The sequence below is a fragment of the Musca domestica genome, unplaced genomic scaffold (assembly GCF_030504385.1).
Source record: "Musca domestica strain aabys unplaced genomic scaffold, Musca_domestica.polishedcontigs.V.1.1 78, whole genome shotgun sequence".
Classification (NCBI taxonomy): domain Eukaryota; kingdom Metazoa; phylum Arthropoda; class Insecta; order Diptera; family Muscidae; genus Musca; species Musca domestica.
In genome coordinates this window covers 207,384-225,898 of record NW_026712403.1, presented here as the reverse complement: position 1 = coordinate 225,898, position 18,515 = coordinate 207,384, and the positions used below count along the sequence as shown (strand labels likewise).

Sequence of the window (18,515 nt, the reverse complement as noted above, 5' to 3'; positions counted from 1 at the left end):
GCATAAAAGTCTAAGTCGATTTACCGATGTCCGTCTGTCTGTTGAAATCACGATACAGTCTACATTATATGACGTAGAGCTTCAACATTTGGCAGAACGATTTGTATTGTGTCTTGGATGGTTGGTATTGAAAATGAGATATATCGATCCATGTTTTGGTATAGTCCCCATGTAACGGTTCCTCCCGATATTCGGTATTCTGATGATTTTAAATACGTTTTTTCTTGGATTTATCTGAAAATTGGTACTTGTAGTTCGTAATGGGTTCTTACCCTTGTGGCGGAACATTGTATGTATAACGGTGGTATAGCCCTCATATAATGGTACCTCCCGATATTCGGTATTTTGATGATTTTTGAAATATTTATTCACGGATTTGTCTAATAATTGGCATTTATAGGTCATAATTGATTCTAGCTCCTCTGGACCTTATTTCTTCAAAAATGACCTTATTTCTTCAAAAATGAGGCAAGAGCTCGCGTTGCGGTCAATGGAGATCGTTACCGCACCATGATCAATGATTTTTTGTTTAAAAATATGGATGACATTGATCCGGTTTCAACAGGATGGCGCTACGTGCCATACGGCGAATCCAACCATCGACTTATTGAAACAAAATTTGGCGATAATTTGATTTCGAGAAGTGGACCTGATAATTGGCCTCCAAGGTCGTGCGATTTGACACCTCTCGATTATTTCCTGTAGGGCTACGTAAAGTCACTGGTTTATGCTGATAAACCAGCAACAATTGACGCCTTGGAGGCCAGCATTGTTCGTGTTATTTGTGACATACAGCCAGCAGTGCTCGAAAAAGTGGCAAAAAATTGGACGTCCAAAATGCACTTCGTCAAGAACAGCCGCGGTGCCCATATGCCCGAAATCATTTTCAAATGTTAATGTCACGTATTGATCTTTCGAACAAAAAAAAAAAATGTTGATTAATATTTAATTTTATTATTTTTTACAATTACAAGTTCAATGGGGCTTAAAAAAAACACCCTTTTTTCTACAGAGGTTCCCGTCTTGATAAGAAGAATTTTGCATAAATAAATATTACAGTGTAAATTTAACCCTAAATATTAGTAATATTTCCTTGAGGTAACTTGGCAATATAGCCATTGCAAACACCGATAAACGTGTTGTATAATTTTAAATCTACTACCAAAATCTACTGCATTTTTCTAGTGTATTTGAAGACTTTCCTCTGTGTCAAAATCAAAATTAATTATTAATTCGCCGAAAAATATCTTATGCATTTCCACCGAAAGAGTGAAACTGGGTTGACACATCGTTTTGTTTGACATGTCAACTTCTGTCAGCCAAGTGTTTTCCAACATTCAACTCAAATGCTGCACAACACAACACCCGATATACGTACAAATAAAACGCCGTTTAAGCGCTTTCAATGGAACCGAGGAGTGTGCGTGTGTGTGTGTGTATTCCTCTTCAGTATTAGAGTCCTTTTATGTTCGTTTAGGGATATCTCTTTCCCTCGTTAACAATGTATTTGTGTGACAATCAGCAATTACACTCAAGTGTATTTGCCAAAGCCAAGGACAACGTTGTCTGTTCACACCAATAAAAATCTGTGTAACGTCCGTTACCGTCGGTTGCAAGGGGGTGAGGTGTGGTGTGGTAAGGGGAGAGAAAAGAAGAGATGACAATTGCCAGTTTTTATCAGCTTTTAAATCAAAAGCGCAAATCTCGGATAAGTTTTGTTTTGGGGTTCCGTTTTGTTTTTTCTTTTTTGCGAATTCAAATAAACACAAACAGCCATTACGTGGTTCGAGTGGAATTAACAAAATTAGGCTGAAAATTAAATTAAAGAAGCTTTTATTTAAATTGCTAAATAAGAAATAATGTTTGCTTTGTTTTGAAAAAAACTCCAAATGGTGAAAAATTCTGAAAGCATTCACGGCGAACCAAAGGTTATCAGTGAATTTCTGTGTAAATGTGATATGGATAAGGAATACGTGAACTAATTGCAAATTATGTGGCAAAAAAAGTGTTTGCGGAAAATTGCGGGGGGAATTGACAAGGACATGCATACGTGCATATATTAAGCTGTATTTTTGGAGTCGTATATTTTAGATGAAAAAGAATTTCATTAATTTAAGTGTTGTTTACATTTTGTGGTCTCCCCGGTGTTCTCAATAAGGTTTCGGCTGCAAACAAACACCAAATTTAAGTCCTCGATTAAGACCTTAGCAGTATGGCTATTGCCATAATGTCTCTGTGAAAGACAACTTTCTCTGGGACAACTGTTTGGAATATTTAAATTTTGTAATTTGTAGGACCACATCCTTGTAAAATTATTACTTTGATATATTTTTTAAATATTTTAACGATAGATAGGGTAAATGTGCCTAGTTCGGCATGTCCCAGTAGTCGGCACTTTTTATTTTTAAACCCAAATAAATGAAACTATTATAACTAAATGTATTATGTTTACTTCAAATATATCTATCTTTCGCTAAGAAAAGATGATTTATTCTAATAAAAATTAAATTTTTGTCTGTGAAGGTCCTCAACAATCCATATTCTTAAGAAAAGTAAAATAAAGACGTCGAATCAGTTTAACTAAACAAAAATATTATATTTTAATGAATTAATTTATTATTATTATTAATTATTCTTACAAAAAAAATTGGTATGCCGACTGTTGGAACATGCCATGCCGACAATTGGCAATTGGCGCCGACTACTGGTAAAAAATCACTATTTTAAAAAAAATTACAAATATATAAAATTTAATAAAAAAGTTATTAAAACTTTATTTATTATTGCAAAAACTATACAAAATTTCGAATCTGAATAAATTAACTTTGTAATAATTGAAATGTTCCACACAGAATGGTGAGCGACTAAAAACGCAAAAATCCTAAAAGTGCCGACTACTGGTACACTTACCCTATTCACTGGAATTTTTCCATTTCAGCTCTTGGCATCCACCATAGTAAGAATTTTCCAGGAATATACTTATTCGTGATGGAATTCAAGTGTGATAGTGTGATTATTTGGCTGGAAAACCACAGGTGGCTATCGTTAGATCACTCCAGAATTTAAATGAGAATAAATCTTATGAGTCTCGTACCATCGCTCGTTACCGTGATACTGGTAGCGTAGCCCGAGGTCAAGGAAGTGGACGGAAGAAAACAGAAATGGTTCGAAAAGTAAAGAAGCAACTTGATTGAAACCCGCGTCGCAGTGGCCAAAAAATGGCTCGTGAGCTGAACATATCGCAATACTCCATTCGGCAAATATTGAAAAATGAGCCATTGAAATTTCAAAAAGTGCAAGAACTTACACCGCAACCGAAAGAAAATATCTCAAAAGATCTATTAAGTTTCTTCGCTTGGCCGAAAGTGGTGAACTGCCGAATTTGATTTTCTCCGATGAGAAAACATTCGTTCTCCAGCAGTTTGTAAACAAAAAAATTAACGTGTTTACTTGCCAAAGAGGTCAGCTGAAAATGTGCGCCTTCGGTTGGCCAAGCGCGGGCCATGGTGATTGTGTAGCAGTTTTTATACCCTCCACCATAGTATGGAGGGTATATTAAGTTTGTCATTCAGTTTGTAACACCTCGAAATATACATTTTAGACTCCACAAAGTATATATATTCTTGAGCATCGGTTTGGTCTGATATTGGTTTGGTCTGATATCTGTTTTGGGTCTATCACGGGTCTTGAACCAAGAATTTCGGATCAAATATCCGGGCTCCGAGTCCGTCCCCTAAGAAAAAAAATATTTTTTATAAAATAGGTATTCCCTGCCTTACCCCCTGGTAAACATTACCATCGTTCTCCACTAATAAACAAACGTTGTTTTTATAAAAACAACAATAAAGGGATAAAGCCAGACCATTTTGCAAAAACAAAATACTACGGTATCCCGAACAAACAAGCCACACTGTTCTATTAATGGACAAGGCACGGTCGACGAAGGGGTTTTTGTTGTTACAGACAAAACCAACTTACATGGTTATGCTACTTCGTTCAGGCTGAACGAAAGCATAACAAGTGGAGAAAGATGTAAATGTTTATAAGTGCGGTTGTAAGATTTAGAAGACTTTCCAAGAGAATTTTAGTTCTATTTAATTCTTTGGTTCCTCTTCTATTGAGCTTACGATCTCGTCACTTGGGTAAAAAATGTTTTTTGTCATAGAAGTTATTTTTAAAATAACTTCTGGGGAGAATATCCCAGGCAAAAACAAGGGAACTGATGAGGATTGGTGGCTCTTTCCGAAACCTAGGTATTCCCTGCCTTACCCCCTGGTAAACATTACCATCGTTCTCCACAAACAAACGTTGTTTTTATAAAAACAACAATAAAGGGATAAAGCCAGACCATTTTGCAAAAACAAAATACTACGGTATCCCGAACAAACAAGCCACACTGTTCTATTTTTTATAAATATTTTTTATTCAGGTTAGGAATACCTATCCCTGGAAAAGAAAGAATCCGAGAGTTTTTACTAAACTAGAGTTAAGTCAATTTTTTTAATGCCAAGATCTAGTACTCTAGCAGTGTCGTGTCTAGTACTATAGCAATATATATTATTTCTCTTGTTAGGAACTTGTAAAACCAAATTCCAAAATATTAAGTTGAAAACACAACAAACTACCGAAAGAAGTCACCTGGGTCCACGTCTTCGTACCAGGGGCCATAAAATGTTCAAACAGGATCTTATTTCATATTGGTGGACTCCACAAGGTCCATAGATCACTTGAGTCCTCGTTTTCGTACCTCCCCTATAGCTGGTAAAAATATCCAAACGGGGTACTATCCCAAGACCGCGTGGTACTATCCCAAGACCGCCACCTCCGGAGCTGATCAAAATTTCTAAATAGGGCTCTCTTCGAGTAGCAAATTTCGTATTTGAAGTTCGTAATGGGTACTACATCCAATGACAGAAAATTGGCTATGCAGGTCCACGTCTTCGTATAGCCCCCATATAACAATACTTCCCGATTTTCAAGAAATTTCGTTATGAAATGTAGCTAAAATCATCCAAATATCAAGTATCGTCAAAACCATTATGTATATGAGAGCTTGCGAGGACGTGGACCAGCATGGACAATTTTACGTCATAGGTTGTAGTACCTATTAGTGGAAGGTTTAAGAATATATATACAAGAAAAGAAAACCCCCATGGGAGAGTCACCGGTAAATAGCAAAATAAAATATTTTTTCGAATCTAGCTGGCACTTCATGTCGTCCAAATTAAACCTAACCCGACCTCGTCTATAAACCTTGTTAACATATAGTTGTTGAAACACATTACCGTCATTGTCAAGCATTCCTTAATGTAAGATCCTAGTTCTTTTGGAACGACATCAAAACGGGCCTTAAACAAATAAGGGTAAATGAATTTAGTAAATTAACTGAACCAAAGATTACTGCGGACATCTTCATTTGGCATGAAACTCCCAGTCTATAGTGCACATGTGGCATGCCTGCCTACTCTGACCTTTTGGATGAACTACCCAGCCCAAGTCCCATTAAATATTTACTTTTACCCTTCCACTTGTAAACGAATTGATATTCAATTATCATTTATGTAAACTCACTGAAATGGTATTTGACAAATAAAATTGAATTTAATATATCCCTTTATTTGAATGTGAAAGAAAAGCACAACAACAAAAATAATTCAAATAAAATACAATAATTTTTTGTTTTCTTTTTGTGACATGTTCAGATTTTGTGCCACAGAGACATCCCAACATACCAAAAATACAATACAGCTTGAGAATAATATTATGAAAATAGTTTATCATAAGAATTTTTCAACAATGCTTGAGAAACACTTTTTTGCACAAACTTTTCTCAAATCTGTCCTTTGTTGACAAATTTGTTTTGATTTTTTTTGTGAAAATTGTCAACAAAAAATTATTTTCTTTGGTTAAAATCAAAATCACGCGAATTTAGGACCCATTTCCGGACGAAACTCTAAGGTAATGATGAATAATAAATCTGGGAATCTGTAGTATAAATTATTTCAATCTCATTTCAGAATGGAGGCGTCAAAAAGTTGCAGGAATTCAACAGAAGTGAAGAATAAGTGGAGGAGATACAGAAGCTCAAATAAGGGGAAAGAAAGCATCTAGGTATCAAGGCAACAGGATGCAGTGACAGCTGGGATGGCAATCAATGAATGAAATGTGTAAAATAATTAAAAAATGAATAAATAAATATTTTTTACCATTGAAAAAATAAGCTTTATAAAATATTACTTTCGTAAGCTTATTCTGCAATTACAAGAATAAGCTTATGAATAAGGGTTCCTTTTCGATTATTCTATAATTGTTAAACAAACATTTCTCAATACATTCTCAAGATTTTCTCAAGCTTTAGGCTTATGTTTGTAAGCTTATTAAAATATTATTCTCAAGTCAATTTGGTATGTTGGGATACATACTTACACACACACATGTACGTATGTTTGTATATAATGAACAAAAAACGGAACACTTTAGACTTGTGAACATATTTGCCCGACGCCAACTGTGCCAACAGTTTTCAGATTGCCGCCCTTTTCCTGTTCTTTTTCGTTTCGTTTTTTGTTTCCCTTTTTTCTTTTCTTTTTGTTTGTCTCGTTGTGTTGGTGTTTTTAAAAACGTTTGAAGTGCGCTTTGATGAATGACAATATATGCTTAATATAAAATAAATCTTATTTAATGAAATCTTAAACTGTTTCATTTAAGCGAGAGAGAGAGCGAGAGTGTGAAGAAAAATGTATATGAGGTGCCTAAATTGGAGGTTTTGTGTGGATTTTCGAAATGTAAATATCAGGTCACAACTTTTCGAATTATTAAAGACGAATAATAAAATATTAACTGTATTTTGATTCCATTGTTGTGGAATGCATATTACGCTTGTAAGCGACTTTAAATTCCAAATCGGATAAAACATATACATGGGAGCTATAGCTATATCTGAACCGATTTACACCAAATTTGAAGTACAGATTTATAGTATGAATTAAGTCGTAATTGCCGAAATTCAGTCCATTTGGGCTAATATTAGCCATTTGGTGCACAATAAGCCTTATATCGGACGAAGATATGTATTGGAGCTATATCCAAATCTGAAACTATCTTGAAAAAATTTGACAGAGGTATTTCTGGGCTGTATCTGACATCTGATTCCAAATATCAGTCTTGTGGGATGCATATTACCACCAAATCGGATGGAACACATATGTAAGGAACCGATTTTCTCCGAATTCGATCCACTTTCTTTAAGACTGAATTCGGTCGGATGTTCCACAATTCAGGACTTTTAGACTGATAATGGCCATTTGGCGCACAATTAACTCGAAATCGGTTGAATATATATGGGAGCCATATTTAAATCTGATCCGATTATTACCAATTTCAATAGGGTTCTTCTTTGGCCTAGGAACCAAAGAAGTATTTTTTGCAAAATTTCATCTCAATCGGATAATAAATTCGACCTCCATTTTGTTCAAATGAATATATAGACGAACGGACTGACATGCATAAATCGATTCAAAAAGTGATTCTATGAAGATCCTCAAAATTAATTATGGATCTATCTCGCTTCTTTCTCCATGTTACAAACAAATGCACAAAGACATGATAACCTTACCACTATGTGGTGTAGGGTAGAAAAACAAATCTGCCGAAAAATGCACCTTAAATGAAAATCGTTATGTGTGGGCTATAAGAAGAGGTGGACCTGTATAGACCATTTTCTGGGATAGGTTGTAGTACCCGTTACGAATGTCAAACACTAAATTTGAAACAATTGCGATGAATTATGTCGCTAAAATCACCAAAATACCGAATATATGAAGATACCCTTATTGGACAGACCAACATGGCCCATTTACGAATTTTACCTGCCTTTTGGCAAAATACACAAAATACACAAATGTGCAAAAAATGTAGCCTTCTCAATATGACATCGCTACATCGACTTTGAATTTTACGCTGATCCGGTAAATATGTACTTTTAGGGTCTATAATGAGTATTTCGAGATGTTACAAACAGAATGACAAAGTTAATATACCCTCCAAATACTCCCACCCTCTTCAATCTTCGCATTTTAGGGACATAGTATCTTCGGCAATATTGATTATAAGTATATCGTTTTTTTTTTTTTTTTTTTTTTTTTTTTTTGTGAAACCTTATACAAATTTTCAGCCAAATCAATTGAAGAATGATGTCAAGACCCTCGCATTAACTAAAATCAGTTAGCATCTCTATTAAAAAGAAAAAGTATTAAAAGAAAAGTAAAGTAATCGACTGTCTGACTGACTTAACGATTTATCAACGCCCAGATGAAACGGTTTAAGATAGAATCTTTATATTTTGGGTGACGGTCATTCTTGGTCCGAAGGTGTCAGATAAGGCTGGGAGTTTGGAAATTTGTATTAGAATGGTCCGAAAAGTACTAAATATGGTACTCTTATACTTGGACTAAAACTCTTATACTTGGGTCACTGATGGAATCGTACTGAAATGTACTATATTTGGTACCATTTCCAATCATGTAAAAGGTTAGAGCGGTTAGATTTGGAAATAAGATTATTATTGCATTTTATGATTGTGGTATGTGAGAAGCTTTGGAAATTCGTACTTATGTGTACTTAATGGTAATAAATTTAATACATTTTAATTTTGAGTAAACCCGTAGTGTTGAAAATTGAAAATACGATTTCTATTGGGCTGTATGATGTAGCTAGTTATGGACATTTGTACTTAAGTGTAATAAATGATACTACATTTGGTGCAATTCGGATTTGGGTGAACCAATAAAGCTTCTATCCTGAAAATTGGAAATAAAATGACTGGCGGAGTGTAGGATTGGGATATGTAGGTACCTTTAGAAATTTGTACTTATATGTACTAAAATGAACTTAATAAAGTACAATCTTTAGTTGGGCTAACCAATAGGGGTGGAATCCTAAATTTTGGAACTGAGATTACTGTGGGAATGTAGGAGGCTTTGGAAATTCGTTCTTATATGTACTAAATGGTTCTAAATTTGGCACGAATAGGAATTGTTGGACTGTTGGAGCTAGATTTCAGAAATTTGGAATGAGGATCACTGAAGCAGTGCAGGATAGATGCACCAAAGGGTTATTGGAAATTTGAACTTTAAATTTAGAAAATGTTCTAAAATATTACTAAACTTCTAAAATCGTGCCATTTGGTATTACGACTGTATATGGACGGCTAAAGCTAAAAACTAGAAATTTCGTATGAAAATCAGGGTTGGAAAGTAAATTTGATATATATGAAAGTGATTTTGGAAGTGTGTACTAAGTGTGCGAACTGTACTAAATGGTACTAACTTTGGAATAGTTTGGTGAACAGAAGAAGCTTTAATTTTAAGATTTTACATTAGGATCCCAGTTGGCGGTCGGTTTGTGAAAAAATAGTTTTAGAAATGGGTACTACAAATGCACGAATAGTAGTAAATTGTGCTATATTTGATATATTTTGGTATTGAGTGAAGATAATGCTTGAAAGGTCTCTTGAAGTGATTTTGCAAATGCGTACTATAATTGTTCGAAAAAATTAAGTTTGCTAAGTTTTAAGAAAAGGGCAAAACTTGAAAAATATATAAAACCATACAAGTCTTAAAATTTAGAAGGCTGTATGAGGTTTTGAATAAAAATTATGTCGGACTGAACATATTGTGCTTCAAGGATTCCGAGGAATTTCAATCCGAAATTTTCAAAAATATAAGAGATGGAGGAACTTTCCCTCTCTACTCAAAATAATTTGCGATATTTGTTTTCAAAACGCCGATGCAAGTGTCTTCTATTTTTAGCTCTACATTCATTATCTGCTGAGTCGTTCCTGTAATTATGGAACAAATGATTTTTGTCGTACCGTATTAGTAAGGAGTTACGATATATAAAATAAAATATATACACAATATATTAAAATAATAAAAACCAACTGTCGCCATGATACAACCGTAGCAGTTAAATCCCCATTCGAAATCGTATCATATTAAGTTCTACAATCAAATCCGAAAAAGAGTCTCATGTTTACATTCTCAGCTCAACTAAATTGGATAATAGTTTAATACTTGTCTAGTGATAATGTGTGTTTCTTGTTTTTGTTTTTCCCTCTCTCTCTGACAGTTTCCATTAATTTCACACATTTTCTTTAAGCCACAATATTTGGCCTTGTCATAAGAAATAAACATTATGGCCAATGAATGTCTGTGGTACAGTTTGTGAATTAGACAATAGCGAGAAAAACAAAACTGATAAACTTTTGCTATTGTTGGAAGGGCAACGTGCATTTGGTATTTGTAGAACTAAGCAAATCCCTTAAACAAGGGCTTAGCTGACACTTTACTAGGATGTAAATTTGAAATCTCTGATTTGAAAGTGTTTTTCTTTTCTACGCCACTGTTATGTTGACGACATGTTGGTTAGTCAGATTGCCAAAACAAAAAAGATTTTAGCTTAACAAAATAGGATTTTCTAGCAAACTTAGAATTGAACAAATAACTTTTCAAATAAAAAATTAAACTTTTATAAATTAACATATACAGTTTGAGAAATTGTACACATATGCTTTTCATAGAGATATGAATACATATTGTTAACTTGGAAAAAATTAATCCAAAAATGTATATTCTCTCCAGAATACTGCCTTCATCTAATGTTCACAAATCACTTATTTGGTCTAAGGAAGAATTTCATTGCAAATGGTGGTAATCGGTTTAAATTTAGATATATCATTTGGTACATAATAAATTTGGAGATAATATAGCTATAGAACTCATATATATTTTCAATCCGATTTCTTGTTTATTGGGCACCACACGTCCGAATTTGTTCATGAACATATTGTAAAAATTGTTTCATATATAGGCCCCATCACCGAGGTAATAAGGTGGCGGGCCGCTAAATGGTAAATTTGGTACCAGGTCATAATCCTCACGGAAATAATCTCCATTACAATTATGGGGATTATGATCTTTTTGGCGGTTGTAACCCCACAACGGTTGTAGGAAGTAGGAAACATAATCGCCATAATAATTGGGATTATGTACGGGCTAAAGGAATTTTGTTTGAAAATTTAATTGACTCCAAATAGATATTAATTTCACTTAGTTTCCCTGCGATAACAAATAGCAGGTGAGCAAAGGCTATAGTCGTGCGGCAATATGTTAGAAGCTCCCTTTTGGATATCTATTTTGGAATATTTCGCTTTTGAAATTATGTCACGGAGCACTTCCCAGATATTACCCTCAGCATTTTGAACATTTACAGCTAAATATAATCCAATTGTCATCCAAAATACTAGAATTCCTCCCTGTCTTTAACTCTCTTCTCAGGCGCGTCGATTGGCTTCAATTGTGTTTTCAAGCATTTTTTTCTGTTTTTGGTTCATTTGAACACCTAAATATTTTGCTACCATCTCCAAAAGCAAGATGTCCTTTTGTATCTCCAAATTTAGACTTATCTATATGATTTTCTGGCCTACGATATTTGGCTATATTCGTCAACGAAATCAGCATAAAGAGCCAGAAGTTCGCCATTTATGTATTTCGGATATCACCTGTGGGTAATGTTGGCATTTTTACATACAAAAGTAGTGGTCCATTCTACCCGCTGTCCAAAACTCTAACTTCATCCGAGATTTTGTGTCCTTTGGTTTCTATTTGTGACCTTTATAACGGCTGCAAAGTCAGGAACATTTTTAGTTGTTGGTCCATTTCAACGCCTAAATATATTGCGGGCATCTTTGAAAACAATAGGCCTAGCCCTTCTGAGCCTAACCCTACCCTTTTCGTGAGGATCGGACGATAATTGATAATCTGTATAATATAATATATAATCTGTATAAAATAATCCCAACCTGTGTTGTAAGGTGAAAAAATATCACAAAATATACACCTCAATATTATAAGTCAAATTGAAAAATTAGCATGCGATAAAAAATATGAAAAAATAAAAAAAGTCACAAAATACTATAAAATCTATATTATCATCATTATAGGCATCTTTTTATTTGATTTTTTTTTTTGGATTTAATTATTTTATGCCAAGAGGGCATTCTGAATTGACAACATTTGTCAAAAGCGGTCCAGCCATTCTTGAGATATAAGCATTCTAGCTAATATCCCCTTCCTTTGTATATACACATTGTACATATTTCTCTATAAATATCCGATATATTTACTATCTACATCGACGTAACGATCAGAATTGACCTGTTTGTCTATTTGTGATTTCGCGGGGATCAAAATTATTCGCGGTTTAATGGTAAATTTGACTTTTATTTATCACAAATGTTATGGTATATTTCACCCACTAAATATTGCCCGATTACCATCAAAATTGGAAGGCTACTGCCCAGCCCAAAATTCTAGCTCCATAGTAACATCCGCTTCGATTGGTCTATAATTGTGAACTGTAGAGCAACTGGAAAATCAGGAAATTTTTCAGTTTTGCGACCTGTAGAGTGATTACAAATTAACATGGACAGAGGGACAGGCGGACGGACGGACATACATAGCTAGATCGACTCAGCTCGGCGAGATAGGAAGATCCATATATATTTTCCTATGTGGGAAACAAATATTTCGAGGTGTTAAATAATTTTTGGCCCAATCAATCTTATAATATAAAAAAATATATAGAATTCATAATTAATAAAAAAAGTTGATTTATTGGCAAATATTCAGTAATAAAATCATAGATACGAATGTATTTTTGATGGAATGTTCATTCAAACTCAATTAATATTTTCAGAGAAATTTTTTTGTGTAAACAACAAAAAATTCTCCAAATTAAATTCTTAGAAATTTCACCATATTCTTAGAAATTTCACCATATACGCCAGCATAAGGTGTCAAACTTTGGACTTTGCTTAATACAACGCCTACGTAAAATTGAGTTTTGGTTCAATGAATTTTGGCTTGTTTGCATGGACATTCAACCATCTGTTATGGTTCTATCCTGTGAAGAATTTGGGACGAGCTGTTCGGCTGCTCAGTGCAACTCAGGTAGAGTTCCAACCCACTCAGTCCCCTTTGAACCTGAACAAAAAAAAAGGTATCTTTTTACTCAAAATCACAAACCCCTCTCTGCACTAGAGACTTGGTGAATCTGTCTCACACTGGCCCTCCCAACCTAGGCTTATAACATCCGTCCAATTCTTATTACAAAGCCCCACAACATTTTTACAAACACATACCAGTTTAGTTTACCTTACGGAATCCTCCCCAAAATTGACGACACTTAGTGTTCCATATTTGGCGCTAGAACGCTGACATTTTTATATTTAAGTATACTAAAAATACAACATTTAATTGACAAACAAAAAAATAATTTATGTTACACTAAAAAAATCTCAGAGACCTACAAAGTCCAAAGGTTTGCCCATTTGTTGGCCGTAAATCTAACGAAAAATTTCCTGCCTAAAAGAGCTCACTTAGGCTAGTAATGAGATGGTTCATTCGTACCAAAAAATCCTATTTAAAAACAAATGACTTTGTATATCCCATCTAACATTTTTTTTACCTATACTAACGATACAAATACACAATCTACTATTAAAACTTAAAATTAGATATATTAAAATTCAATCCTTATACCTAACTTAGATTATCTCCTTCTCTCCTTCCCTTGTTGCTACTATCTTGCTCTTTTATATATATATATATATTTTTTTTTTTGATACGCGTGATTTTGTTTTGATTCTTTAGTTTCAGTATATTTTTTTATCTGAATATCAGAAGGTACTTTTACGATTAATTTTATTGTCCTTAACTTTTTCCGTCTTCTCTCAGGACCTGTTTCACTTCTTCAATTCTTTATAACTCTGATTTTGAGGTATGTTATTAAATCATTAGCGAGTACTTTAAGGTTTTAAAAATGTTATCTTCTTACTACACCATTATACTTATTCATTTTCTGGCCTGTAGTCCTTTTTCGGCTATGGTGGAACTTTTATTCGGATCTTCGGGTATCAAACACCATCCACAAAAATGAAGCCCTTCGGTCAGTCTTAGTGCAAGACTTCTTAGGTAGTCTCTTGGTGCGGTGTGATTTGTTTAAAAGGGTGCTTTATCTCCCAGCCCTGTGTTTCTTATTTCCTGGGTAACGACTCTGTGGTCACTCGCTCACTCAGGCAATTTTCATTTAAAAAATATTTAATATATCCTTTTACTTTTATTTTCAGCACACACATCCGGATATCTTCCAGCGAGGCCAGAAATTTAAAATTTCAACTTCTATTATTTTTAGCAAAAAAAATTTTTGTACTTCTTTAAGCACTACTAAATTATTGAACACCGCACGATTCTTTGCACAACTGACTCAACGCGTAGGAAAACGTGGAACTAAATAGAACCCATTATGAACTGCAAATATCAATTTTTATCAAAATATCGAATATCGACAGTTACCATTATATGGGGGCTGTACCAAAACGTGGACCTATACATACAATTTTTCGCCATACGAACTAGAACATATTTTGACCCACAAATACAAATTTTAAGACAAATTCGTGGGAAAATCTGGCAAAAATTATCAAAATACTGAATATCGGGTGGTATCGTTATGTGGGGGCTATACCGAAACGTAGGCTTATATTCGCCGCCGGAGCTAGAACCCATCATGGCTAACAAATTCCAATTTTTGGACAAATTCGTGGGAAAATCTGGCAAAAATCATCAAAATAACGAATATTGGGATGTACCGCTATATGGGGGCTATACCAAAACGATATTTTTGTAGGATTTTTGGAAAATTTTATTTGCTCCAAGTTGCAATTAATTTCGCTTGGTATTCTTGGAAAAATATATAGGATTCACAATAAATAAAAAATTGATTTATCGGTAAATATTCAATAATAAAATCATTAAAGAAAGGTCAAAGTCGTACTGGGCTGACTTTTTGATACCCTACACCACTTTGCATATATAGTAGAGCTACATATAACAAATAAACGCCTTTAGAAGGAATTTATGAAAATAAAAACATACCAAATATGATAGTTTTTAATGCGTATTATTCATGAAAATACATCCTATTTGAGCTGATATTACACTTTATAGGCGCAGTAAATGTGAAATCGGATGAAGATATATATGGGAGCTATATTCAAATCTGAACCGATCTCTATGTAATTTAGCAAGGATATTTCTATGCTGTATCTGATAGTTGGCACCAAATATCATTGTTGTGGAGAGTATTTTATTATTTTTACGAAATAATTCTATGCAGATCGTAAAAAGGAAATATGGGTCTAACTCGCTTCTTCCTCTATGTTACAAAAAAATGCACCAAGTTATAATACCCTGACCACAGTATGGTGTAGGATATAAATATGGAAGACGGTGGAACTTGTCCCTTCAACTTTGGATCATTTGGGGGATACATTTTAAAAGCCCTGATATTGGGATGTGTGAAATTTGAAGATAATAGGACTCTTAAATCACATTTTATGAGAGTTGTAATTATTCAAAATTTTGATCATTTGTGGGGGAGGTACTTGATGGAGTGGACCCATATTGTCCACTTTCACACCTGACCTAGACCTGACGCAAATATTAGGATTTGCAAAGTTCGAGCAAACTCGGACTATCCTTTCTCTTTCTGTGCAAAAAATATATTTTTTGAAAATTTCGACCTTTTGTGGGGGAAGTACCAGAAGGAGTGGACCGATATTGCCCATCTCCGAACTCGATCTAAGCTTGACAAAAATATTACGATGTACCGAGTTTGGACCAATCGGATACTCCGTTCGAGAGTTATCGTGCACGGACGGACATCGCTAGGTCGGTTCCAAATGTTCTGAAACGGACTTGGTCCAAAGAGACCTAGGGTCTAAAACCGTTATTTCCACTAGGTACGTTTTGACCGTATCTAATTGTATATACCCTCTGAAGCCATATGGCTGATGGTATAATTAATCACTTTCATTAATTCTTCACGAAGCAAGTTTACATCGTTTCAAGCAAGCATGTATCATAATTTTAAAGAACCTATTTAAGCTCTACATTATCTGACTTAAATACCTATTTTCACTATAATCTACTTCGAAGCGACGAAGCCACAAGCCAACACCCAAATGACAACAAGGGCTGAAAGTCTCAAACAATTAATTACAGATATCGTTTGAATTTAATTACTTCGAAGAATTCGACAAACTCGACGAAGTGTATTGAATTTATTGTGAAAATGCCGGAGATGCCATTAAAGGTGAAGACGATGCAGAGATCAACTTAACTCATAAGCACCCAATCTGCAGTTTATGCAGAGTTATGCCAATATTATACTTTATCGCCAATAAATGCCAATAAAATTGGCCATTACTATCGACTTGCATTTAATTAAAATTACATTAAGGGATACCTCAATTTTCATAGCTTAAATAGGTATTTAAGAAAGCGTGATTTAATATCTGAACAATTTGTTAAATGTGTGATGGTGGGACAATAGTTCACGTTTGCAGTGATTTCAAAGAAGTGAATGTCATAAATGTGTGTTTCCACGGGTAATGGGGTCAATATATTCTGCTGTAAATGAACAGTTAACATTTACACGTTAAATAATATTGAGAAAAAAAACAGTAAATTTTTCTCTTTCTTTTTAAAATTTTGCCAAATGTAAACAACAGACCGATAGTTAATATTTTTAGCAAAGATACCAAAAATGCTTCTGTTTAAGACTTACAACCTTCTAGAATGGAGGTGTTGTCGCTTCGAAATTTTGCTCAGACATTTATATTGTATTATATTTTATTAAAAATGGGACATATCGGTTTCGGTATGACCTCCATATAGCGTCACTCCCTGATTTTCGGTATTTTGAATGCTTTGACCACGATGTGCACCATTATGTGAGGGCTATACGAAAACGAGGACCTATACATAATATGTTCCGCCACCGGAGCTAGAACCCATTACACAACTACAACTACCAATTTTTACACAAATCCGTGAAAAAATGTGTCGAAAATCATCAAAATACCGAACGTCGGGAGGTACCGTTATCCATCCTAGACACAATACAAATTGTGCTGCCATGATACAGTTAAAACGACTTATAAATTTATGCTGATTATGAATATATATACTCTTGGGGTCTACGACGAATATTTAGGTGCGGGGTATAAAAAAAATTAAGCTCCCAATTTCAACACAAACGTGCAATAAAAAAAAAACTAAAGAAAAATTAAACCGTAGCTGAGATATTTCTTATTCCGTGGCTTGATGGGAACTCATGTTATATATAGTCCTATCTTACAAGTAATCTTTACATAAATACTTAGACGCATGTACTTAAATATTCCCTGTGACCAATATTCATTATACACAGCGCCCATAATGTACTGCGGCTATCATACTATATACACTAGGTGTCCGAAGTCTACGCTCAAGAAGTTAAATAAACGTGGAGTTTACTGTTACCATTATCTTATCCTCCACCATAAATATATAAAATTTGTCATTTGTCAAAAAGTATAGTAGTATATATTCCTGATCGGAATTAAGTTATAAGCCGATTTAGCCCTGTCCGTCTGTGTGTCTGTTGAAATCTCTTACGTTTGAGCTCTTACGTTTTAGACAACGGTTTTTAAACAGGCTCTTTTTTATTAAAAATGAACCATATTGGTCCACGTTTAGGTATAGCCCCTTATAACGGTATCTCCGGATTTTCGGTATTTTGAAGTTTTCTCCCACAATTTCCAACAAAAGCTGTTAAAACTTGACATTTGGTGTTATTAAAAAGTCTATTGTTCGCTTGCTAAAAATGTTCGATTCAGAACCACTTATTGTATAGCCCCATATAATGGTACCTGTATTTTGAATTTTTCTGCCACAATTTCCACCAAATTAGATGATAACAAGTTAAAAAGCAGTAAGTTCGGCCGGGCCGATCTTTTAATACCCTCCACCATTTGCAACGAATTTGGTAGTTTTCAAAAAATAAAATCCTTAAAAAATTCTGTTAAAATTTTAAAAATACCGAATATAACCGTTATATTGGGATCTATACGACGTGGACATACATATGCATTGTTTGTCATAAGCCATTACCATATTCAAATTCGAAACTGGACCCAAACCGACAATTTTCTGTCACAGACTGTAGTTCCCATAACGAACTTCAAATACCAAATTTTAAACAATTCCGGTTAATAATGTCGCTAAAATCATCAAAATACCGAACATAGCGAGGTGCCGTTATATGGGGGCTATACGAAGACGTGAACCTGCACAGACAATTTTCAGTCTTAGGGTGTAGTATCCATTTGGAACTTCAAATACCAAATTTGAAACAATTCCAGTGAATAATGTCGCTAAAATCATCAAAATACCGAATATAGGGAGGTACCGTTATATTGGGGCTATAGGAAGACGTGGACCTGCAAAGACAATTTTCTGTCTTAGGGTGTAGTATCCATTTGGAACTTCAAATACCAGATTTGAAACAATTCCCGTGAATAACGTCGCTAAAATCATCAAAATACCAAATAGAGGGGGGTTACCGTTATA

The 18,515-nt window shown here is 34.3% G+C and overlaps 1 long non-coding RNA gene across 1 annotated transcript; it reads left to right on the top strand.

Moving 5' to 3' along the window:
• Positions 1-12,954: 12,954 nt before the first annotated feature.
• Positions 12,955-14,190, top strand: LOC131806505 (uncharacterized). The gene is made up of 2 exons (XR_009344063.1): positions 12,955-13,839; positions 13,932-14,190. It is a non-coding gene; the product is annotated as an uncharacterized LOC131806505 (long non-coding RNA).
• The last annotated feature ends 4,325 nt before the right edge of the window (positions 14,191-18,515 follow it).